This window comes from Macadamia integrifolia, chromosome 4 (genome assembly GCF_013358625.1).
Source record: "Macadamia integrifolia cultivar HAES 741 chromosome 4, SCU_Mint_v3, whole genome shotgun sequence".
NCBI classification, from domain to species: domain Eukaryota; kingdom Viridiplantae; phylum Streptophyta; class Magnoliopsida; order Proteales; family Proteaceae; genus Macadamia; species Macadamia integrifolia.
Genome location: NC_056560.1, coordinates 7,707,279 through 7,727,613, shown reverse-complemented (window position 1 = coordinate 7,727,613; position 20,335 = coordinate 7,707,279). Strand labels below are relative to the sequence as shown.

General features: G+C 38.2%; 1 protein-coding gene across 25 annotated transcripts in view; it reads left to right on the top strand.

Annotated features, from left to right (window-relative positions):
* The window catches only part of LOC122076566, a 39,428-nt gene that overhangs the window by 14,381 nt on the left and 4,712 nt on the right, over positions 1-20,335 (top strand). For 14 of the 25 annotated variants that reach the window (XR_006139531.1, XR_006139532.1, XR_006139528.1 and 11 more), the window contains 4 exons: positions 16,245-16,345; positions 16,443-16,503; positions 16,613-16,718; positions 16,948-17,006. The exons of 6 other annotated variants lie outside the window; for them this stretch is intronic. The gene's annotated coding sequence lies outside the window, so the exon portion shown is untranslated. The remainder of the gene's footprint in view (positions 1-16,244; positions 16,346-16,442; positions 16,504-16,612; positions 16,719-16,947; positions 17,007-20,335) is intronic. 5 more of the 25 variants (XR_006139535.1, XR_006139530.1, XR_006139527.1 and 2 more) reach the window with 1 other exon arrangement.

Genomic DNA, 20,335 nt, shown 5'->3' with positions numbered 1-20,335 from the left:
TTATTATAAACCAAATGATAAAGTCCCATATCCATCAAAACCTCTATAACAAACCAAGACATTAATAATGGTAACATATAATAATTGAAAGGAAGTTGCTAATGAAAAGATTTATTACCCAAACTGTCATACGCACACACCCTTCAACCCTTTTTTTCAATTTCAAATGATTCCTGAAGAATGCAAAATTAAAGGAAATGCGAAATTTAAGGATTTAACGTCAACTTAAACACCATTAGACGAAGAAATAAAATAAAGTACATAAATCCAGTAAAAAATATAAATGGAATCCATTTTCATCAAGCTTATTAAACAAGCAATAAGCAATCTGGATTACTATCCGGGCATTGAAACCTCAACCTCTGACAGTCATATTTCATAAATATAACCACATTTGCAATTTTAATCATAGCATAGGGCATCAAATAAGATAACAATCCAATCATTAAATTTATTAAAACCCTCTTTGATCTAGCTCTTCTAAATAGTCATCCTTCAAATATTATGAATTTACATCCTGCAAACAAACTCCCAAAATATTAAAACCAATATTAATAAAAATTAAAATCATGCTCACATCATGAAATCACGGCTAAACAAAATCAATAAAGCATAAGCGAGAGCAAAAAACACTTAAATTGAAAACTAACACTATTGTGGCAATTTATAGAGCAAAAAGTATTCAAAGTATTCAATTGATAGTAGAGAATAAGCAGTGGTATTAATTTAACATCAATTACAACTATCCAAAACATATGATCAGAGTTTAAGTTTGATGCACCCAAAAAGATTCCCTATAGCAATCTTCTAATTGAGCACATAATCAGGAGCCCAATTTTTACGCATTTGATCATTAAAGAACATCACAATCCACGTGTATCATAATTCAGAGAATTGAGGCTTGATCATGTCCAACAGAAACTCAATATAAAAGATGAAAGATTCACATTTAGGTTAACATGATGACCATACGAAAAATGTATACGCATGTTGTCCAACTTACATCCCCTATAACTTTTGTTAGGTTTATAACCATTCCTGTAGAGAAAAAAAAATCGACGATTTAACAATGATTTAAATAGCATTTAATAAGTGGGAAAAAAAAGGTTAATATAAAAACTTATTTCTAAGATCAACAAATCAAAGAAAAATAAAGCAAATTATAAACGGAATCCCATGGCATGACACTCGTGGAACATGCAATCAATGTTCTACATCATAAATCGAGTATAAAATCTTAACTCAAAAATACATTTTCAAACCACAGATGAATATATCAAAATATCAACGAAACTAGTTATTCTAATACAAAATGTTTAGCATTCCCACCAAGCCGAAGACCTTGGTCGAAGTTCATGTGCTTCAAAGACATCTAGCCAAAGCCTTTAGTTGCAGCCCATGAGTATAAGGGAAAAGAATATTCTGTTATTGTACAACAAAACTGTTGTTTTATGGTTGTCCTTGTTGGCTATTCGGTCACGTGGCGGTGATGACGAGGTCAGTTTGGGTGACGTGGATGAAAATGATGACATGACAGTGTCCAGTGTCACCGATGAGATAACAGAGCAGCTTGGTATGCATGGAGTGGTTTAATACATCATTAATAGGTGGTGCGGGTTTCTGGGTCAAAACTGACAAAATTGGCCTATTTACGATCGAGGGCATTTTTGGCAGTGAAAATGACATTTTTGGAAGATCGGTTCTTCATGAAAAAAAAAGATTGTAATTTACCTAGTCCAGTGCATTTGATTTCGTCACATTCCGATACCGTATGAAGAAGTTACGATATTTGTGGCAGTCGAGGGCAGTTTCGGCATTGAAGATGAATTTTTTAAAGGAAGTGTTCTACATGTAACAATACGAAAAAAATACAATCTTTCCAAAGGTTCTGATTTCATGGCATTTCGATTTCGTATGAGAAAGATACGTCATTGGAAAGGTGTAGGAGTATTTTGGTCTTTTTACATAGATGATTCAGATGATTGAGTCTTAGGAGTATTTTGGTCTTTTTACATAGATGATTGAGTCTTCTGAAAAGTCGTAGAGCATCCAGTTACGATTCCAACGCACTTCGTTTCATCTCGATCAGATATAGTATGAAAAAGTTATAACTGTTTCCGTAAAGTCGGTTCGAAAATCCAAACCGAAAATCTATCAGCTGCTCTTGGTGTTGGGTGGATTTTTCGGAATTTATTTTTGAAATTTGAAGGGCTTTTGTGTAATTTAAAGATTTTGAAGGTCTGAGTTACAAGGGGTCTTTAAGCACTGAAACATATGGAGGCAGGGGTTTGCTTGTAATAAAGAGGAGTAAAGGGAAGTGAAATGGATGGCCAAGATTCGACCACGTAGGCTTGATGCTCATCCAAAGGCTGCTGAGATTTTGCGCTGACATGGACGAGATAGATGCTTGCGCATAGAATTTGATTGGTTAGGTGCATCAAGAAACGAGATAGATGCTTGCGCGTAGAATTTGATTGGTTAGGTGCATAATTCTTGATGCACTGGCGCTACACCTTATCAAGGTATGTTGTAGTGTTTCGCTCATGTATAGAATGTATAAAAAAGATTTCGATCTTAATGATCTCATGAAATCTGATTAGAGCATCATGGAGGATTCAGATCCAACGGTCGATATGCATTTCTCTTTTGTGAGTGGGAGACAAGCTCCCTTAAAATCCGGAAAAGCAACCAATCATAGATCGACAACACTTCTGACGATGTCAGCGCTTACGTCATGATGTTGTCATCAAGATTCAAATTTAATGGTTTGGATCTATTGTCCATTGGTTTAATCCGACGGCTTAGATTACAAGATCTTTTATATGAGGTCTACGGTCAGATTTCGCCCCTATTGCGCGCGCCGCCGGTGTAGCCTACGCCACCCCTACGAAGATTCCATTTCAGGCTATCTCATTGCTCTAACTTCAAATGGTCATATCTCCCTCATTTTAACTCGGATTTGGGTGAATCAAGTTGCAACTTCTTTGTTTTTTCAAGCCCTACACAATGGAAGCAAGAAATATGAGGTTTGAGTGAAGGAATGCTACGGTTTTGGTAGGAGAAGCTTCCCCCTCTTTGTTGGTTCTTGAATGAACATACATTCTTGATGATAAATGTTCTTAGGCCATTAAAGAAGGTAAAAGAGGTGGTTGAAGTGTGTTAATGGTACATTAACTCAAAGCCAAGGAAGAAGAGAAGAAAGCACGGATGTGTTTGCTTTGAAGAGCAAGAAGCCAAGGAGAGAGAAGGTGTGAGCACCAAACTTGTCAGTACAAGTTTCCAGTCATCCCAAGCAATCGGTTGTGAGATTCTCTAACCTTTGATTTTACATTACATGTGTGTATGTTAGGGTTAGTTGTGGATGAATGTATACATGCTAGGTTAGTTGTGGATGAACTGTAAGCATGCTAACTAGTTGTGGATGCATATGCTAGGCAGAGCTTGACTGTAGGGCATTGATATAAGCCCAATTTAATTGTATTATTTATTTCGTGCTTAGTGGGTGCTAAGTACCGGAAGTGGGTGCTCCCGTGTAGTGGGTGCTACACATTGTATCGGCACTACGAGTGCCATCTCAGTTTCGGCTTGAGAAAATTGGGTGTGGGTGCTCCCGACTGTGGGTACAGTCAAAAGTAGTGTATTGAGTAGGTACGAAGCCTTTACAGGCACTATTCCAAGGATGTAGGCAAATTGCCGAACCTTGTAAAAACCCTGTACTGTGGGTGCTTGTTGTTTGCTTTTTATATTGAAGTGCGTAGAATATGGAATGGGTGTGCATACTTGGAAGTGCCTATGAGAGGCTAAGTGTGCATACGACTGTGCAAATAGGGACAGATATATCAGGTTTTTCTTGGCCAGACATCAGACAGGTTTTTGGGGATCGAAATTGGACTCACTGATTCACCCCCCCTCTTAGTGACTGTCGGGTTACAACAATTGGTATCAGAGCCGATACTCAGTGACAGTTTGATCAACAACTGAGTGATCCAGAGGCAACGGCAGTGACAGTATGGCAAGTGAAGGTTATTCTGGACATGCACCAAAGTTTGATGGATCTGATTTTATCTTGTAGAAGAGGAGAATGCAGTCGTACCTAGGTTCACTAGGTTATAATGTTTGGGTATCGGTTTTGATTGGGTACAAGGAACCTGAAGGAGGTCCAGTTGACAATGAAGCTAAGAAGGCTTATTGTTACAATAAAAAAGCTGTGAATGCAATATTCTCAGCATTGGCTAAGGTAATGGATTGTGACTCAGCTAAGGATATCTGGGGAAGACTGAAGAACATTTATGAAGGAGATGAAAAGATAAGGAAAGCAAAGCTTCAGACCTTCAGAGGTCAGTTTGAAAGTCTATTAATGCAAGAAGGAGAAAATATTGACACCTATATGACCAGGGTAAATGAAGTGGTCAACTCTATTAGGGGTCTGGGAGCCAATTTAAAAGATTCAGTTGTTTGTCAAAAAATCCTGAGATCTTTGTTGCCCAAGTATGACTCCAAGGTGTCAGCTATTGAAGAGGCAAAGAACCTAGACACTATCACTCTTGATCAAGTGCATGGCACTTTCACAGCTCTTGAAATGAGATGGAAAAAGGGCAAGTCCACTGACAAACAAGCTGCTTTCAAGGCAATAAGAAATTTAAAAATCAAGGAGAAGAAGAAGCAGTCTATGGAGGATACTGATGAGAGTGAAGATGAGGTTACAACTCATTTCACCAGAAAATTGAAAAGGGGAACAGGAAAATATAAAGACAAGTTGCCTTTCAAATGCTTCAACTGTGGAAAGGTTGGACATTTTGCAGCCAAGTGTCCTAACCAAGGAAAAATAGAAAGTGATGAAAATGAAAGTGAAAAGAAAATTCATTTCAAGGGAAAGAAGAAATTCTTCTCAAACAGATACAAGAAAGGCAAGGACAAGAAGAAAAGCTTGGTTTCTAAGAAATGCAGTGACACATCTGATGAAGAGTTTGAAGAATCATCTAATGATGAAGATGATGAGGCTATGTTCATGGTCTCAATAGATATGGAAGAAAATAAAGAAGATTCTTCTAATAAGGAAGATTTTACAGAAGAAGAAGAGGAAGATGAAAAATCACATCTAGAGGCTGAACTCACAGTTTCCCTTAGAGAGCTTAAAAGAGAAAGGAAGAAAGTGAAAAAGGTCACTAAAGACCTTAAGGGGCAAGAACAAATAGTTATTGAGTTGAGAGATCAAGCCAATAAGTCAAGGAAGACCTTAGATGATCTTGAGTATCAACTCTCACAATAGACTGCAACACTCTTGAGTTAGAGAAAGTGGCTTTGAAAGCACAACTAGATGAGTAATATGAAATTCTTGCACAATTTGATGGTTATGCAGATGAGCTAGCCTTATTAAAGGCTAAGGTTGAAGACTATGGGAGAACTGAGATTGAGAGAGAAGACTTAGAAAATGAAGATGTTGAAGATGACTCTACTCCAAAAGAGCATCCTAGCAGTTAGTAGCTTAATGACATCATCAATGCTCAAAGATCGACTCACATCAAATTTAGGCTTGGATTTGTTGGGGAGTCTTCCAAAAATACCAAGGAAAATGGTAAGGGAACAGTACATAATCCTGTCAATGATAGGAATGCCCAAAGAGGAAAGACACATGTTACTACTGCTGGCAATGTCAAGAGAGCAGTACAAAAAGATAAAGTGCAGACTGGTCCAACTAGAAGAGGAAATCCATCTATATTCCATAAGACTAACCATGCTAGACAACCACAGTTGGCAAGGCCAAGCAGGAGAGCAGAGAGCTATGGATACAGTCAAGGTCCTCAACAGAGGCCTAGAGCATTTGACAACTTCAGAGCTCCTTAAAGATGGCAGATGGAACCTGTGATGCAGAGGCACACCTTTCAAGGTTATTGTTACGAATACAACACTTTTGGACACAAGATCTCAGATTGCAAGTTCAACATTGGTCCAAGGAGTTATGTGGACAGAAATCCTTTTGCACCCCTTATGGAGGAAACAGTTGAATGTTATAGATGCAACAACCTTGGACATATTGGAAGGAATTGTAGAACTGTGTTTCCCCCACAAAGACAGGAGAACAGAGGTAAGCAGAGAGTTTTCAGAAACACAGAAGATGATGAGATGGAGAGACAGTTCTCAAGACAGAAGAAAGCAAAGAAATGTAAATTTGTCAAGAAAGTTTGGGTTAAGAGAGAGAGTAGAAGATGAAGAAGATGCAACAACATTTGTTATTCATAGAGCTTTTAAGGCTCAAGGAGACTCTAATCCATGGATTCTTGATAGTGGTTGCTCAAGCCACATGACAGGAGATAAGGAAAGGTTTGAACAATTACATGACTTTGAAGGTGGATCCGTGAAGTTTGGCAACAACAATGGTGCCAGAATTACAGGAAAGGGGTCCATAAGTTTGAACCATGGGAAGGTGAAATCCCTTGATGTCTTGTATGTTGAAGGACTCAAACACAATCTTCTCAGCATCAGTAAAATTTGTGACAAAGGGCATGAAGTAACTTTCACTAGTAAAGGGTGTGAGATAAGAAGATCAAGCAGTGGAAAGGTTGTAGCTACTGGACAGAGAACTTCAGGGAACTTGTACACCTTGACAGAGTTAGAGAAAGATTCTTGCATGGTCAGTATAGATGAGGAGACATGGTTGTGGCACAGAAGGCTTGGGCATATTGGTTTCAAGAACCTTGCCAAGATCTCTTCGAAGAAGGCAGTGAGAGATGTTCCTAAGTTGAAGAAGCTCTCCAATCCTATATGTGCATCTTGTCAAAAGGGAAAACAAACCAGAATCTCCTACAAGTCTAAGGAGTATTATTCCAGTTCTCCATTGTAGTTGATTCACACAGACCTATGTGGTCCTATGAGGACACCTAGCACCTCAGGAGAGAGATACATCATGTTGTTTGTTGATGATTATTCAAGAATGGTGTGGGTGATGTTCTTAAAACATAAGTCAGAGGCTTTAGAAAGATTTAAGATCTTTAAGAAGCAAGTTGAGAATCAGACAGGGAAGAAAAAGTGTCTGAGATCTGACAGAGGAGGTGAGTATAGTTGGGATGATTTTGAAGAATACTGCTATGAGTATGGTATCAGGAAACAAACTTCAGCTCCAAGAACACCCCAACAGAATGGTGTTGCAGAGAGAGAATAGAATAGTGCAAGACATGGCTAGAACAATGTTGGCAGAGAATGACATGGGCAAAAAGTTCTGTAAGGAGGCAGTTCTAACTGCAGTGTACATCCATAACAGATGTATGTTGAGACCTCATGAAAGTAAGACTCCATATGAAATCTGGTTTGGAAGAAGGGCTACAACAAGACACTTCAAAGTCTTTGGTAGCAAGTGTTATATCAAGAACACAACCCAAGATTTGGGTAAGTTTGATGATAGGGCTGATGAGGGTATATTTTTAGGTTATTCTACTTCAAGTAAGGCCTATAGATGCTACAACAACAGACTTGGAAAAATTGTAGAGAGTGTTGATGTCACAGTTGGTGAAAAAAGGGATATTCCTTCAGGCTCAGGAAATGAACTTCTAGAATTTGAAGATCTTGATGATGAGAATGACCTGGTTGATAGTAGACCCAAAAATAAAAATAAGATTGATGTTGAACAAGCTGAGGTAGATTCAGATGAGCAGAAGAGACACAATAGAGTTGATCAACAGGAAACAGATGAGTTAATCATTGGTGACCCCACTGTAGGTGTTCAGACTAGAAGAATGAAGACCAACACATACTCTCTTCTTTTGAAGATTGAACCAAAAACTGTTGATGAGGCAAGCAATAATGAGAGTTGGATGAAGGCCATGAATGAAGAACTTGATCAGATAGAGAGGAATCACACTTAGGATCTTGTCCCTAGGCCAGTTGACAAGAATGTGATTGGTACTAAATGGGTTTTTAGAAATAAACTCAATGAAGATGGTCAAGTGGTGAGGAACAAAGCAAGACTTGTATGCAAAGGGTATGCTCAAGTGGAAGGCATTGATTTTGAGGAAACTTTTGCTCCAGTGGCAAGACTTGAGGCTATCAGAATGTTCTTGGCTTTGTCAGTGTACAAGGGGTTCAAGGTCTATCAAATGGATGCCAAATCAGTTTTTCTAAATGGAAACTTGGAAGAGGAGGTTTACATAGAGCAGCCTGATGGGTTTCAGCTGAGTAAGGACCCCACTCTTGTGTGCAGATTGAAGAAGGCATTGTATGGTTTGAAACAAGCTCCAAGGGCATGGTACTCCAGATTGGATTCTTACTTGTGCAAGTTGGGTTTCAAGAAAGGCTTAGTGGACAGTAATCTCTACATCAGAACTGAAGAAAACAGTCAGCTTGTGGTGGTTGTGTATGTAGATGATATCATCTTTGGGGGTCACAAAGATGAGTTATGCAAAGATTTTGCAATGAGGATGCAAGATGAGTTTGAGATGTCCATGTTGGGTGAATTATCATTCTTCTTGGGTTTGCAGATCAGTCAAAAGAAAGAAGGTATCTTCATTTCTCAGTCTAAATATGTGAGGGAGATGTTAAAGAGATTCACCATGGAGGATTGGAAGCCAGTTAATACACCTATGATGACTGGGTGTAAGTTGAGCAAGGAAGACTCCATCAGTTGACCACACCGTATAGGTCAATGATTGGTAGCCTATTATATCTGACAGCTAGTAGGCCTGACATCTTACAAGTTGTGTATGGTAGTCAGATTTCAAGCAGGACCAAAAGAGACACATGTGGCAGCAGTGAAGAGAATTTTCAGATATCTAAAAGGGACTAGTGAGTTTGGGTTATGGTATCCGAAAGTCAAGACCTTTAGTTTGTCAGCTTTTTTAGATGCAGATTGGGCCGGATGTGTAGATGACAGGAAGAGCACCAGTGGTGGTGCATTCTATTTGGGGAGTAGCTTGGTGGCATGGCATAGTAAGAAGCAAGTGTCATCTCTCTTTCAACTGCAGAGGTAGAATACATTGCAGCTACATCTTGTTGTACACAAGTGTTGTGGATGAAGCAGATGTTAAAGGATTTGAGTGTGGAGATTGAGCAGGCAGTGCCACTATATTGTGACAACACTAGTGCTATCAATATCTCCAAGAACCCGGTGATGCATTTTGCTCTCACAGCTCTTGACAAGCTTTGTAATGTCAAGAAAATATGGAAAAAATTACAATCAAAATCTGACAAGGTCTCTTCTGTATGTGATACTTCTTGGATGAAGATCAAGTGTAAAGGCTCTGATCACTCTTGTGATTGTCCTACAAAAAAGTCGAGATGGATCAAGTCCACGCTGAACTTGCTGGTATTGCTTCTACTATTGCTGATACGGCCCAAGATTTTGCGCTTATTGGCCAGAAAGAGAAACATCTTAGGTTTCTTGAAGCCCAGTTGCATAGTTTACAACAAGCTCCACCCCAAGCAGCAACATGTAGTAGACAGCAATCTTTACCTCTGGCAGTTCCAAGTATTTCCTCTCAAGATCCTTTTGCCATCTATGCTACCTCGGCTCCTCCAGTCGTTGCCTCTCCCAGATCCTTCCCGCTTGAAAAACTGAAAGCTTTGCAGCGTCAACAACGCAACTTAAGAGACAAGGTGATGGAAGCACATTGCTATCCGGTATCATTTCTTAAGAGACAAGGTGATGGAAGGTGAAGTAAGGATGGAGTTTGTTCCCACAGCAGAGCAGGTGGCCGATATCTTCACTAAATCGCTTCCTAAAGATTAGTTTGAGTTCCTCAGACAGAAGCTGGGAGTGGTGGTTCTTCTAAAGCACTAGTAGCATTGGGAGAGGGGGAGCAAGTTGCTTGATGTTGCTACCCCCATATTGGACTCAGGGGGAATCCATTGGTTCCACCCTTTGTACTTGTTGTCAAAGGGGGAGAGAGTTACTCATCGGAGCTTTAGAGTTTATAGGTGATGAGGTGGTTGCCAACAACTCCAAAGGGGGAGATTGTTGTTTTATGGTTGTCCTTGTTGGCAACTTGGCCACGAGACGGTGATGACATGGCCAGTTTGGGTGATGTGGATGAAAATGATGACATGGCAGTGTCCAGTGTCACCGATGAGATAACAGAGCAGCTTGGTATGCATGGAGTGGTTTAATACATCATTAATAGGTGGTGCGGGTTTCTGGGTCAAAACTGGCAAAATTGGCCTATTTACGATTGAGGGCATTTTCGACAGTGAAAATGACATTTTTGAAAAATCGGTTCTTCATGAAAAAAATAGATTGTAATTTACCTAGTCCAGTGCATTTAATTTCGTCACATTCCGATACCGTATGAAGAAGTTACGGCACTTGTGGCAGTCGAGGGCAGTTTTGGCATTGAAGATGAATTTTTTAAAGGAAGTGTTCTACATGTAACAATACAAAAAAAATACAATCTTTCCAACGGTTCTGATTTCATCGCATTCCGATTCCGTATGAGAAAGATACATCATTAGAAAGGTGTAGGGGTATTTTGGTCTTTTTACATGGATGATTCAGATAATTGAGTCTTCTGAAAAGTCGTAGAGCATCCAGCTACGATTCCAACGCACTTCGTTTCATCTCGATCGGATATCGTATGAAAAAGTTATAAGTGTTTTCGTAAAGTCGGTTCGAAAATCCAAACCGAAAATCCATCAGTTGCTCTCGGTGTTGGGTGGATTTTTCGGAATTTATTTTTGAAATTCGAGGGACTTTTGTGTAATTTAAAGATTTTGAAGGTCTGAGTTGCAAGGGATCTTTAAGCACTGAAACATATGGAGGCAGGGGCTTGATTGTAATAAAGAGGAGTAAAGGGAAGTGAAATGGATGGTCAAGATTCGACCACGTAGGCTTGATGCACATCCAAAGGCTGCTGAGATTTTGGTGTGATATGGACGAGATAGATGCTTGCGCGTGTGATTTGATTGGGTAGATGCATAATTCTTGATGCACTGGCGCTACACTATATCAAGGTATGTTATTGTGTTTCGCGTGTGTATAGAAGGTACAAAAAGGATTCCGATCTTAATGATCTCATGAAATCTGATTAAAGCCATCATGGAAGATTCGGATCCAACGGTCAATATGCATTTTCACTTTTGTGAGTGGGAGATAAGCTCCCTTAAAATCCGGAAAAGCAACCAATCATAGATCGACAACACTTCTGACGATGTCAGCGCCTACGTCATGATGACGTCATCGAAATTCAAATCTAACGGTTTGGATCTATTGTCCGTTGATTTAATCGGACGGCTTGGATTATAAGATCTTTTATATGAGATCTACGGTCAGATTTCGCCCCTGTTGCGCGCGCTGTCGGTGTAGCCTACGCCACTGTACGAAGATTCTATTTCAGGCTATCTCATTGCTCCAACTTCAAAAGGTCATATCTCCCTCATTTTAAGTCGGATTTGGGTGAACCAAGTTGTAGCTTCTTCGTTTTTTCAAGCCCTACACCATGGAATCAAGAAATATGGGTTTGAGTGAAGTAATGCTACGGTTTTGGTAGGAGAAGCTTCCCCCTCTTTGTTGGTTCTTGAATGAACATACATTCTTGATGATAAATGTTCTTAGGCCATTAAAGAAGGTAAAAGAGGTGGTTGAAGTGTGTTAATGGTACATTAACTCAAAGCCAAGGAAGAAGAGAAGAAAGCACGGATGTTTTGCTTTGAAGAGTAAGAAGCCAAGGAGAGAGAAGGTGTGAGCACCAAACTTGTCAGTACAAGTTTTCAGTCATCCCAAGTAATCAGTTGTGAGATTCTCTAACCTTTGATTTTACATTACATGTATGTATGTATGTTAGGGTTAGTTGTGGATGAATGTATACATGCTAGGTTAGTTGTGGATGAACTGTAAGCATGCTAACTAGTTGTGGATGCATATGCTAGGTAGAGCTTGACTGTAGGGCATTGATATAAGCCTAATTTAATTGTATTATTTATTGTATGCTTAGTGGGTGCTAAGTACCGGGAGTGGGTGCTCCCGTGTAGTGGGTGCTACACATTGTGTCGGCACTACGAGTGCCATCTCAGCTTCGGCTTGAGAAAATTGGGTGTGGGTGCTCCCGACTGTGGATACAGTCAAAAGTAATGTATTGAGTAGGTACGAAGCCTTTACAGGCACTACTCTGGGGATGTAGGTAAATTGTCGAACCTCGTAAAAATCCTGTGTTGTGGGTGCTTGTTGTTTGCATTTTATATTGAAGTGCGTGGAATGTGGAATGGGTGTGCAAACAGGGACAGGTATATTAGGTTTTTCTTGGCCAGACATCAGACAGGTTTTTGGGGATCGGAATTGGACTCACTGATTCACCCCCCTCTCAGTGACTGCCGGGTTACAACAATAACACCAACAAACCTAAACAAGAATTTGCATTGTTGATGAAGTAATAACATAATCACAAAATTTATTAGAATAAGTTCAATTGGACGTGGTTCAATGTCGGCAAATCTTTATTAATGAACCCAATTTCATGAGTTTCATTTCCAATGCACATTATGATGTCTATGTAATGTAGAACTAGGATTGACAAGTCAATCTAGTCCCAATGTTGCAGGATACTCTGTAAGAACTTGAGCAGATCAATAACACTTTGTGTAGTTGAGAGAAGAAGAAGATGAGTTAAGGAAGAGGACCTCTTGTGCTTCACACCGCTGAAAGTCAATTGGATCAAACACCAATTCCATCAGCCTTGATCAAACACAAGACAAATCTCCATGTAGAAGACAATAGCAACAACCATTAATTTTTTTATCAAAATCATCTAGGCCTTTAGGAGCCTCCTCTTCTTTATTTATAATGTTAATGGGGGAGGGAATTACAAAATAGAAGGTTCCTCAAAAGGGAAACCAAATATTCTCCTAATACAATAGCTACTAAAAACTGAAATTAGAAACTAACTGAAATTAGAAACTAGTTGAAAAAGGAAACTAACTACTAAGGACTTGACTCAATTAATAACTTGACTCATAAGGAAACAAATATAACTCAAATCAAGCCCAACTAGAAAGGAAACTAATGAAAATGGAAACTAACTAGTAATCCCGTACTCAATCTTAGAGCCCCATTTTTAGACCCATAAAAGTGGTCTATTATACTCAAAACACATGGGATCAAAAGCCTAACATGTATGGAACCCAACCCTAGGCTTATTCCTAATAAAACAAGTCTATTTTGGTAATTAATCTGCATCACTATGTCAGGAGGATTTCTTTTATTCATAAAGCTAGTTTCATGAGTTTGATCTCTCTGCACTTGATGATATATCTATGCATCATAAACCAAATAACCAAGCACCTTATCCATCAAAATCTCTGTAACAAACCAGGACAATAACAATAGATTCAGATAATAGATGAAAAGGGAGTTTCTAATAGGAATATTCTTCACTAGACTTTGCGTCTCATATACAACCTATCATTTTACCTTTTCATTCACTTCCAAAATTAGGAAATATATAAAGTAGAGAAATCAAATAAAAAATTTAAATGAAACCCCCTTTCATCAAGCTCTTTAAACAAGCAAACAATCTGCATTCCTATCCGAGCATAGAAACCTCAGCCCCCACAGAGATGCTTACTGTCCTTTGTATGTTGTGTATCAATTTCAGGGAAGAAAATATTAACCATATTGCAATTTTAATCATAGCATAGAGCTTCAAATCAGATATCAACCCAATCATTACCCTTCTGATCTAGCTCTTCCAAACAACCATCCTTCAAATATTATGAATCACATATCCTTCAACCAACTCACAAAAGATTGAAACACACATTTCATATCATGCTCCCATCATGAATTAAAACAACCAAGAAAAATCAATGAAACATAAGCGAAAACAAGGAATAAACAAGGGATCGCAGAGCCGCTTAACCCAAAACCACAATTTCTGAGACCTTTTTATAGTTCTCCCTAAACAAAGAACACAAGAAAATTTATACAGAAAACTAGTTTCATTATGGCTAGTTATAGACCAAGAATTATTTAATGGATAATTTAATTAGCAGTAATTACAATTCAAAACATATGATCAAAGATAAGTTTGATGCGCTAGAAAAGATTCCCTGTACTAATCTTCTAGTTGAGCACATAACCAGGAACCAAATTTCAAATTTCTATACATTTTATAACTATGGAACATTAAAATCCACGTGCATCATAAGCCAAAGAATTAGGCTCAACAAAACCTCAATAAGAAAAGATTCACAAATAGGTGAAGATGTTCCTGTGGCTTGGGCTTGAGGGCTGCAACGAAGGGCTTTGGCTGGATTTTTTAGGGATCATGGGCTGCGACCAAGGTCTTCGGTTGGACGTGGATGTTGAACATCTAGTGTTGGTGGTTTGTGTTAGTAGTGGTCTCTTTGATGTTTTGATTTTATTCATCTCTGGTTTGTACTAACGATCTTAGTCCCACATCGGAAGTGCTAGTCCACCACCGCGATCATATAAGTCCCTGGGCGCCTTCTCCTTGCAACCATGGTTTTGGGGAGAGAACCCGGGCTAAACCCAGGGCTTGTCACTGTTTGAAAATCTGCGTTTGATTTAAGATTTTATACACGGTTACGTATTTCAATTTTATTTGCAGGGTATTGGTTGGTTAAAGCATAACTGTTTGGGTTGTGTTTGTTATACTCGGTTTGTGAAGTAGATTTTTGATTGCATTTTTTGAAGAGCGTGATGCTAAGGTGTTTCATTTTAATTTTGATTTATTTATCTCTGATTTTCTGAGGAAAGTAAATCATTTTCTCATGTTGCCATTTTGAACAGGCCTTTATCTCAACACTTTTTTCTTCAATCATGCATTTTACTGTCTTACGTACACCCCTTCTTTTTTATTTTCTGAATATCTGATACAAGTGTTTGAGTCTTTGTTTCTTCTTCGAGTTCTAATTATTAATTTTGTTTAGATTTGTTTCAATTTAAGAATCTTTTAGGACAGTACCCATACTTCCCATACTATGTGCACTCGTAGATAATTCTAGGAAAAGTTCAAGTTTTCATTGATAAATTATATGCATTCCACCTCTTAATATGATCCATCTATACATCACGTTGTCGCTAGTTATCTTTCTAGGTTTGACATTCTTCTCTGTTGCAGAGTTGGTTTGAGAAGTCAAAGGAGTCTTAAGAATTGTGGTTTTTGTTGTGTGGCTCTGTGGTTCTTTGTTTAATCGTTTCTCCCCCTTCGCTTCCTTTATATTGTGTACATGTTTTGAGTTTGTGATCGCAAGATGGTATGGGTTTCAATCAAGGTTGGATATATGATTTCTTCTTTGGGATTTAATTCACAGGATGTAATTGACAAGAGGAGTGGCTATTTTGGTTAAGACTTTGTTCCTGGAATTGTGGAAGTTGATCTTTTATCACATATTTGAAGAGGGTGACAGAAGGGGGCTTCATTTATGTTTTGATTTTATTTCTCTCTAGTCTGGAAATCTGGGCTTCATTTATGTTTCTTATTTAATTTGATTCATAGGTTGTGATTGGTTAAAGCATGGCTGTTTGGGTTAGAGTGTTTGATGCTTGGTTTATGAAGTAAAGCGTTGATGCATTTTTTAAGAGCATCATACCGGGGAGGGGGTGTTCATTTATAATTTGATTTAATTAGATTGTGATATGAATCTTTTTTACTGCATCAAACTTAGAGTTGGCGCAACAAAGATAGGAGAACTGTAGTAAATTGTGCTTTTGTTTCGAGCAGGGCTCTGTGGTCCCTTGGTTATTCTATATTCTTACCTTTGCTTTGTTGATTTTTCTTGATTTTTTTTATAATAGGAGGATGATGTTCTTAGTTTTGATTAATACTGGATTCAATCTCTTGGGTGTTGGTTTGAAGGGTGTGATTCATATGATTTGAAGCATATTTGTTTGAAACAGCTATATCGGATGGGGTTTCAATGAACATTGTTGGATTGATATCTGATATGATGCTCTATGCCAGTATGAAAATTGCATATTTGGTTATTTTTTTTCTTTTTTGAATTTGATATGTAGTATACAATGGGATGCATGACTATTTGTGTTGAGATTTCGATGCTATGATAGAATTCTAGATTGTTCGTTGCTTGTTTGAAGAGCTTGATAAAAGGTTTCGTGTCTGCCTATAACGTTTGTCTTGTTTTCCTTGTGCTGGCAGCTCGTTAGAAGTACTATTGATGACGGGCGAGCCTAATAGTAGTAGTTTTGTGGGATTCATTGAATCTTTTTCCTTCTTTCTATTCTTTCTGGTAGCTAATTAGTAACGTACTTGGTTATTATTTTGTTTTCTGAATTTGATATGCAGTATACGATTGGAAGGAAGCATGGCTGTTTGGGTTGATATTTCTATGTGATGATAGGAATCTAGATTATTCGGTGCCTATTTGAAGATCTTGATGAAAGGAGGTTGCTTTTATATTTTCGACTGGGTTTTTCTCTTATTTGTTTTATGGTTTAATGATTTTTAAGTCGATATTAAATATTTGAATTCGACCTTTTTCAGGAACAGTTGAGAATTGAAAGAAAAAGGTTAATGGGTAGTTGTAATATGAGAGAAAAAATAGGTATCCATCAGGACCTTCATTTTCATCAATTACATGAATCAATTCTTAATGTCCTTGTTAAGAGGTTTTGTTGGATAAGAGGATTCATTGTTTGGTTTATGATGCACAGATACATCATAAATTGCAGAGGCCGGAACTCATGAAACAAAGTTCATGAATAAAGGGGGGGGTCCTTTTGACGACATAGAACATCTGATTGGACATTCTAATAAATTGTGAGATTATTGTTTTTTCTTCACACCGGTTGTTGAACAATGCAATTTCCTCAAGTTTGGTTGGGAAACCTGAACATCTGTTGGTGGTGATTTTTTGTACAATAAAGGGCTGTTCTTTTACGTTTAACCTCTTAAAATAATTTCCTGCTTAGTTGTTGCCCGCTTTTTTGGATAAGATGGCTACACCTTGATTTCTTTGGATTTTTGAAACTAATTTTTGGATGTGCAGATTTATGATTTGGAATACTACTTGAAGAGTTTGTTTGGTGTCCCTAAGAGCAATTAGTGGTATACCTACTACTATCTCAAAGAATGATGATTCTTTTTTCCCTTTCCTTTTTTATTTTTTAAATATCTTATCAGATTTTAGGTCTTGAATATTTCTTCTTTCAGTAGCTTGTAATTTTTTTTTTTGGGCGGGGGTGGGGGGTGTCCTGTCTGGCCTATGTCTGCAGGAACACCCTACCACTCCCCCATGAAATAGAATCATTTCTAGGGGCAAAGAGGTCATTTGGGATGGGAGATAGAGGTAGGGTACACACTCAAACACAGAACATTGTCCCTTCATTATTTTGTTCAGATATGATTTTATTTAATAAATTTCTGGGATGCAACCTATACCCATTAACTGATAAATAGACTTTGGTCTAGGAAAAGTCGGGTTGTCTTTAATCGTATGATGAATTGCACCACATAATTTGATCCATCCATTTGAATCCTTCCACTTTATAAATTACTTCAGAACTAGTTCTTTTTCTAGGTTATGACATTCTTTTTTGTTGCAAAGTTGGTGAGAGTAGTCGAAAGGGGGGTTTAAAACTGTTGTTTTTGTTGAGCAGTTCAGTGGTTTTATGTAATCGACTCTCTTCCTTTGCTTCGTTTGTGTGGCCTAATTTTTTTTGAGTTTGTGATAAGATGATGGTCTGGGTTTCAATTGAGATAGGTGATCTTATTTGGTTGAGACTTTGTTGCTAGAATTGTGCAAGTAGATCTTTTAATGGAAGGGGGTCCATTGATATTTTATTTTATTCATCTCTTGTTTGGAAATCTATGTTTGGATTAAGATTGTGTAAAGTACACAATTTTATAGGGTCTTATTGGTTAAAGCGTGGATATTTGAGATGCATGTTTGATGATCGGTTTGTGCATTAGTTCTTTCATCGAATATTTAAAGAGCTTCATACCAAAACTAGTTTTCAGATGACAGTTTTGGAAAATAGTTGTATCTCTATATCAATTCCCCCGCATAATGAGCTGTCAATCAAATACATTTCGCCTTCTTGCTCTATAAATAGGGTTCTTTTCACCTTTCCCTCACGATACTTGTATGCTATCAGTCATTGAGGAATATTTAGGCTTAGAGGGTGGTCCCCGTTTCTCTTGCAAAAGCGATTAGAATTGAACAATCCGCGTTTTACTGGGAATGATCGAACCATGGGAAAGAATCTATAGAGCTATCATCTTCTTTGGCCAGATCTTAACCTTTTCACAATTACGGTTCATTGCGAGGCTTTGAAGCTAGCTGAAAAATGTTAGCGCGTGTTGCAAAGAAAACAGATCAAGGGCCTTCCCCTTACTACACCCACCGTCCTTGGCTATTAGTTACTGAGCTCTTGCTATAGATGACGGCCTAGGGCCTCTTTCTAGCCCTTGCCCATGCATTTGGGCTCTACTTCATTCCTTTTTTCAAAGAACTCCTCCCTTGGTCACTACTCGAATTCATTCCTCTCGGTAAGTGAAGTTCCCTCCACCCGTTGCGCTGCCCTTCAATCAACTCAAAGAACAGACCATTAAGAATCCATGGTTCCCTCGAAGCGAGATTGTATCCAGATCTCAAAATGGAAGAACAAGCTAGGCGGCCGGGCAAAGAAAGGGGGCGGGTAGGGCCTTGGCGAGACATTCTTCTTTCTTTTCGAAGCGTTTTGCCGCAATGCCTCTTGGGGATGGAAATTTGTTTTCAAAGCTAGATCTCTTCAAGGGTCTCTTTATCCGAGTTGGCCACGGCCGCAGCATTAACCCGTGGATCGATCCCTAGATTCCACGCCTCCCCCCTTCCCATTATCTTTGAAGGTTATTAATTTTCATTTTTGGTTCAGCTTAGGTGGGCAAACCATATGAGGGGCTCAGGAATTTTGGTTTTGTTTTAGGTTTTGGTTTGTGCAGCTTTTTTGCCCCTTGGTTATTCCATGTCCTCTCGTTTCTTTCTTGATTTTTCTTAGTTGTTTATGATAGGACTATGATTTTAGTTTGGATTAATACAAAATCCAATCTTCTGGGAGTTGGTTTGTAGGTTGTGATTTATATGATTTAAAGCATGGCTGTTTGGAAGAGGAGCTTAATAGAAAGGGTTTTTCTACCTTTTTTTCAATCTTGGATATAATGATTGGATTGATATGTGAATTGATGCTCTATGATATGATTAAGAGGGATATATATATATATATTTTTTTTTTAATTGAAAAATAGTACGTGATGGGTCCATGAGGGTTAATTAGATTCACACAGTAGGGATTATTTTTGAGGTCATCAAACTTCTCTTTTCTAATATAAGTTTTGAGAAGTAGTACTTGATCTCTAGATCAATTCCCCCGCTAATCTTTGGCTTTTTGCTCTATAAATAGTCACTTGATTCGTAATGGCACTGGTAATATTTGTAGGTGTTTCATGTTCTTTTTTGGTGTAGCATAGGTGGAAGAACCATAGGAGGGGCTCGTGAATTATGGTTTTGGTTTGTGTGGCTTTGTTGTCCCTTGGTTATTCCATTGTTCTCTTATTTGCTTTGTTGATTTTTCCTTTAGTTTATGATGCAAAGGTGAACATGATTAATTAATTAATAAATTATTTACTTTATTTTTATTTGAAACACAACATACGATCGGTATATAGCATGGCTGTGGGTTGAGATTTAGATGCTTGGTTGGGAATCTAGATTGTTCGTTCTTTGTTTGATGAGCTTAATGAAAGGGGGTTTCTTTTATATTTTGATGGGATTTAGTCATTAGCTCCTTGAATTCCACATTCTTGGGGGGTTTCATTTATATTTTGATAGGATTTATCTTCTTTATTTTATTTCCAGGTTTAATGGTCTTTAAGTCATTGAAACCTTGAATTCCACATTCTTTAGGGAATGGTTGGAATCTATTGTTAATGTCTTTAGTTCCTTGGAGTTTTGTTAGGTAAGAGGCTTGATTATTTGTGATACATGGATACATCACAATGGGCATAGGGATCACATGAACTGTTCATGAATAAAGGGGGTCTTTTGAAGACATCGAAATACCTCTGATTGGACTTATTGTACTAGTTTTTGAGATCATGTTTTTTCTTCACCTCCGTTCTCATTGAACAGTGCACTTTAATCTATAGGTATAAGGTTCAGACAGATGAAACTAGGTTAAAAATTCTGGAGGGTATATGGATTAGACAGACGGAGGGAAGTTTCTTTGGGTTTATGGTTATTTACTCGTTTAGATTGGCATGGAGAATTTTCTTGAGGGCATCAAACTCATCTCTTATACAACTCCGTTTATTCTGGCTAGTAGTTAAGACTGTTGGATCAACTTCATCAGTTTTGGCAGTTTTGGAAGTAGTTGACCATCAGATCAATCCCTCCACTA